The sequence below is a fragment of the Hibiscus syriacus genome, unplaced genomic scaffold (assembly GCF_006381635.1).
Source record: "Hibiscus syriacus cultivar Baekdansim isolate YM2019G1 unplaced genomic scaffold, ASM638163v2 tig00110744_pilon, whole genome shotgun sequence".
Taxonomy (NCBI): domain Eukaryota; kingdom Viridiplantae; phylum Streptophyta; class Magnoliopsida; order Malvales; family Malvaceae; genus Hibiscus; species Hibiscus syriacus.
Genome location: NW_024062846.1, coordinates 1541145 through 1547344, shown reverse-complemented (window position 1 = coordinate 1547344; position 6200 = coordinate 1541145). Strand labels below are relative to the sequence as shown.

The window sequence follows — 6200 nt, the reverse complement described above, 5'->3', positions numbered from 1 at the left end:
ATGTAAACCTCTATTCTTGTTCGAGAATCCAATGGGGTGTATTCTAGGTCAGCATGATGAATCTAGGAGGAAGGAAAGGGCCATTTACTACGTAAGAAAGAAGTTCACTGATTGTAAGGTCAGATATCCTCCCATCGAAAAGCCCGACGACAGATGTTGTTATCCAAATTTGACATCGAGTGCGTGAGTCAAAAAGCTATAAAGGGAAATGACATATCAGATTTCTTGGCAAGCAGAACTACTGAAAATTATGAGCCATTAAACGTTAATTTCCCAGACGAAGATTAGCATGACCCCTATGCAAGGATGACACGCACAAATTGAGAAATGGTCCAAATTTTTTCGCCACTAGATTTGGGAGTATTCCTTTTCCTTTTTTGGTTATTAAATTTTACATACATTTTGGGACAAAAAGGATTAAGTGTTGGGGAAAGATAAGCATGTTGTTAAACTTTTCCTTGACTTGTTTGATTGTTTGAAATCGAGTTATTCTAATATTGATGTGTTGGATCGTTGGTTGCCGGTCTTGAACTTCACTTTATACTCTTGATTCCTTTTGGATTGTGATCATGTTTTGATCAAATTTAATTTGCATGATTGGTGATTGGTATAGCTGGTGAATTTTTGTTGAGTATTGATATTTCATGCTTTTGTCGATAGAGATGAACTTGACTCAATGCATATAAACTTTTCTTGTGAGATTTGAGCCTAATGAGCATACATTTTCTTTCTTGCTCATTATTTGACTTAAGTGTGCCGGACTAATTAGGATATTTTAGAACTTGTAATCATAATGCATAACGAGACAACATGTTGAACGTAATGTTTTAATGTGATAGGGGCACATAGTATAAACCCACTTTTCCCAAAAAGCCTACTCGTTTACATATCCACTAGTGAACCACATTTGAGCCTATTTCCCTTTCTTTGTTTTATACCTCATAATTAAACCCCGAAGCCTTTCTTTTTATTTTCCTCTCTTTTCACACCCTTATTAAGACTTGAGATCTTGTATAACTCTTGTTCCACACAAAAAATCAATGTTTAAAAAAATTCAAAAAAAAATGAACAAATTGTTCACTGTTTCGAATAGAAAAACAAAACAAAACAAAAAAGGGAAGGAAAATTTGATTGTGTCAATTGTCTTTCATCTATTCTTTTTCCTTGTTTCATTGCGCTTCATGTAAATTTTTGGATTGTTCTTAATTATTTCGATCTCTTGTTTTAGTATTTTAAACCTTTCTTTTTGGCCTTTTCTCTACCCTAACCTAAGCCTCGTTACACCTTGTTTAAAGACCACTTGATTATTGCATTATGTTCATTTTTCGTAATGGAGACTTGATTGGATTCCAAGCCTATAGTAATGTTTTGGTTAGTTTCGGCTTGAGCAATTTCATTCACCTCAAACACTTTGAGTGGATATGTGTGAATCTTTGTGAGTAATTGATTCATGTTTCATTGAAATTGGTAATTAATTGGGATGTCTTGCTTACTTTAAATTTTCCTAGTTGTGTCTTTGTTTGATTGTAAATTGAATTTGGCAAATGTCATGGACTTAGTTTAATTGGAAGTTTAAGGAATAAATTGAAATTGAAGATGACAACTTATGATTTTGACATGTTAATTGAGGAATGCTTGAGGACAAGCATTGAATAAGTGAGGCAAATTTGATAAATAATTGAGGATGTCAGATTCTGGAAATTGCACTAAAAGGAAGGCATTCTGTAATATTTTTTTATTATTTGGTCACGGTTGAAAGACTACCTCACTTGGCTTTCTCACAAAGAGGAGTCACTCGAAGAACATCTCACATGACTTTCCCTTGAAGAGGAGTCCTCCAAAGATAATCTCACATGGTTCAGACCCTCGAAGGGGAACCACCTGAAGAATATACCACATGACTTTCCCATGAAAGGGAGCCATCCAAAGATCATCTCACCTGGTTCAGACCCGCGAAGGGGAACCGTCTGAAGAATATACCACATGACTTTCCCGTAAAGAGGAGTCATTCAAAGATCATCTCTCCTGGTTCAGACCCGCGAATGGGAACCACCTGAAGAATATACCACATGACTTTCCCGTGAAGGGGAGTCATCCAAAGATCATCTCACCTGGTTCAGACCCGCGAAGGGAAACCACCTGAAGAATATACCACTTGGCTCTCCCGTGAAAGGGAGTCAACTAAAGAATTATGACCGGTAGATCCGCGAATGAGAGCCATCCTTCACTTAGAAGAACCATTTACAGCATAGCTCAAAGTGAGAAGGGCTATCTGTCAATAAAACTTTTGAGTTCGATTCCATTCAGCTCGAAGGCATATCAACCGCATGGTAGCAACGAGAAACTACTTTCCGGTTGAAGTTTAAACTGATGTCTTTAAGTCAAAAAGAAGACCTAGGTTGGCTGCGATTTAGCAACAATAAACTAACTCCCAGCCAAATTTACAGCATAGCTCACGGCGAAAAGGGTTATTTGTCAATAAAACTTTCGAGTTCGATTCCATTAAGCTCGAAGGCATATCAACTGCATGGTAGCAATGAGGAACTACTTTCCGGTTGAAGTTTAAACTGAGGCCTTTAAGTCAAGAAGAAGACCTAGGTTGGCTACGATTTAGCAACAATGAACAATCTCCCAGCCGAATTTACAACATAGCTCAAGGCGTGAAGGGATATATGTCAACAAAATTTTTGAGTTCAATTATATTCAGCTCAAAGGCATATCAACCGTATAGTAGCAATGAGGAACTACTTTCCAGTTAAAGTTTAAACTGAGGTCTTTAAGTCAAGAAGAAGACCTAGGTTGGCTACGATTTAGCAACAATGAACTATCTCCCAGCCGAATTTACAGCATAGCTCAAAATGTGAAGGGCTATCTGTCAACAAAAACCTTCGAGTTCGATTCCATTTAGCTCAACGGCATATCAACCATATGGTAATATCGAGGAACTAATTTTCGGTTGAATTTTTAAACCAAGGTCTTTAAACCGAGAAGAAGATCAAGGCTGACTACAATTTGGAAACAAGAAGCCATCTTCCGATTCAAATTCCTATTTAATAAAGAAGGGTATCATTTCAAGAATGACCCAACTTCGCGACGAAGAAGTCATCCGCAACTATCGAACGAAAATTTGTGTCCCTTTATCTTTGTATTATTTTTCGTTACACAAAAAAGGATAAATAGGGGGCAGTTGTATACACCCATTTTCGTTCGTGGCTTATTTAGTATATATATTAATATTATATTTTATCTTTGTATTTTAGTTTAAATAGATGTTAGTATTTCAATTAGGATTTTATTTTAAATATTATTTTATTTTATCTTTGTTTTAGGTATTTTAGTTTAAATAGTTTAAAGTGTTTTAATTAGGAGAAAATATATTATTTTAGGAATTATCTTTAGCTTGTTTTTTAGGAATTTGAAGGCTATAAATACCCTCTTAGGGTAAGCCTAAGAAGACACATTTGAGCTCACACACACATCTGAGAATAAAATCTTCTTTTTCTCTCTAGCTTTCTCTCTATTTTCGCATACTCCTTTATTTTCTTTTAATTTTCATTTTCAATAAATGCTAAGTATGACTTTGGTCATGCTTAGCTAATTTTCTTTTAAGTCGATGGCTAAAGCGAAGACTCAATTCCAAACGTGAGAATTGTAAGAATGATTGGCATATTGAAGCACATTCGACTCCCCAAGAATACATTTAGCAAAATTGTTTGCTAAGAGGAAACAAAGATCAGAATCAGTTATTGTTGAAACAACATATTCCGAGTCGGCAGCAAGGAATTGTTCTTGAAGTAATCAACGTGAATCTTAAAGTAAAAATCAGTTTTGATGATCCGAGGAATTTGAGGCAAAATTGAAGTTTGAGGCTGTTTTCACTAAGTTCTCTTTATCTCAATTTCTTTAGATTATTTATTTAATTATTTTCTTTTAATTAATTCTTATATTTTATTTTAAAAATAACTTTTAAAAACCCCTTTTTATCTATATTACTATTATTTATTATTTTATTTTATTATATCTTTTATTTTACATTTATTTTTTTCTTTCTTTGTGTTTTCTTTAAAATTTAACACTTCTTTTTTTAATTTTATTTTGTTTCATCTTTATGTTCACATTTCTTTATTTTATTTTGTTTTGTTTTGTTTTATTTTTATTTTTTCTTTTAACATTTTTTATATTTTATTATTTTCCTTTTCTGAAATTTAATATTTTCTTCATTTATTTTATTTTTTCTTTTAACATTTTATATATATATATATTTTAAATTTAATATTTCCTTCTTTGATTTTTTATTTTAAATTTAATTTTTATTTGATATTTCTTTTATTTTATAATCTAACGTTTTCAACTTTTTAGAGATAATTTCAATCGATCAAAGCTAAGTAATTTGAATCGAGTCTTTAAATTTTAATTTTCGCAATTAAGACAACCGACAAATTAAAATGGTACCGAAAGGGCAGTTCAAGGGTGTTAATCCTTCATTGACTGTAACCGACTCTCGGATCCGACATATTTCTGGTAAAACGCAGATCGGGTAGGATGGTGTCCGATTAACCTAAATATTTTTTAAATGATCGGTGGCGACTCTAACGTATTTTATTTAAGTCAAAGCCCAATTTTGGGCCTACCAGAAAGACGACCGCGGCAGTCACCAAATCCCATATTTTAAAATAGTATAATTTAATCACTTAAATAATTCAATTAAATTTATTAAAAGTCACAGTTAATATTAAAAAATCATTTAGAAATATTTTCCACTTCAAAATCCAAAAATATTATTTTATCGAAAATCACATATATTACCTAATTACAAGCCCGATTTTTGATCTGAATTTTGGGATGTTACAATAGTTTTATTCAACCAATTTTTTAATGATTAAAAATTATTTTATTTTTTTTTTAAATAAATTTTATGCTTTTATGAAAAAGATAAATCATGAAAATGGTGATGTGGCTTGTTCTGATTGGTTTGTAAAAAAAATTTAACGGAGTTAGCGATTTGGGACAAACGGGGTAACGATTTAAAATTAAGAGGGCAAAACATCTCGAAAAATAATTTAAAGAGTAACTCGGTACAAATGGTATAGTTTAGGAGACAATGGTGCATTTAAGCCCTGCTTTTATGATAATTACACAAAAATTTAAATTTTTTAAATTTTATATATAAGATAAAATGAGATGACATTTGTACCGTAATTACCTGTAATTTTATCCAAAATATCAAAAAAATGATTTTATTAGTAAAAGTTAAAAATATTAAATTTATTAGGGTAAACTACACGGAGACCAATAAACTATGGTCAAAAATCAATTGGACAACTAAACTTTCAATTGAATCAATCATACCACCCAACTATTTAATTGGTTCAATTAAACCATCGGTCGTTAATTTTTAACAGAGGTGGTAATGTGTCCATTAATAAAATTTGCATAATTATATATTTGGTCCTTAATATTTACATATTCTATCAATTTAGTTACTATTTGTTTAAATAAATTATTTTCCTTACATCAAATTATTAAAAAATTAAATAAATTATTCACGACTAATTATTATTTAAATTAATTGAAAACTAGGTTTTTTTTTAATAAAAGAATATTCAATTATTATATAAATTAGAAAATTATTAACCGTTAATCGAACCATACAACTTTCGGTTAATTTGGTCAATTTGCTAATTAACAATTTTTTTTTAAAATTCTCTAATTTAAATAACAATTGAAAATTAATTAACCAAATTAACCGATTTTTTCTTTAACCGTTAACAGAACCGAAATTTATTTGAAAATTATTAATCGAACAGAATAAATTTCGGTTAATTCAGTCAATGCTTTCAGTTAATCTAACGAAATACTTCCACCTTAAAATGAATATGGTCGCTAACACCTAAAAAAATCGAAATTCATCTTATGCATCTCATACAAAACTGATTTGAATTTATACTGTCTAAACTTCTAGCTTGAATTTGATCTCCATTCGATTCGGCCACCACAAGTACTAATCAGAGGTTGAACCTTTTCCAGTTTCTAAATCTTTTTCTATGTAAGAATATATTATCTTGCCACCAAACTCTCTATGTTGCTGTTATTTATCACAATGATTCATCCTAGAAAACATGCAAAAATATAAGGAGACATTTTTCCTGAAAATTGACTGAATTAACCGAAATTTGATCGATTCGGTTAATAATTTTCAA

At 31.2% G+C, this 6200-nt stretch overlaps 1 pseudogene; it reads left to right on the top strand.

Moving 5' to 3' along the window:
• The first annotated feature begins 274 nt into the window (after nt 1–274).
• LOC120139377 lies at nt 275–342 on the top strand (annotated as a pseudogene).
• The last annotated feature ends 5858 nt before the right edge of the window (nt 343–6200 follow it).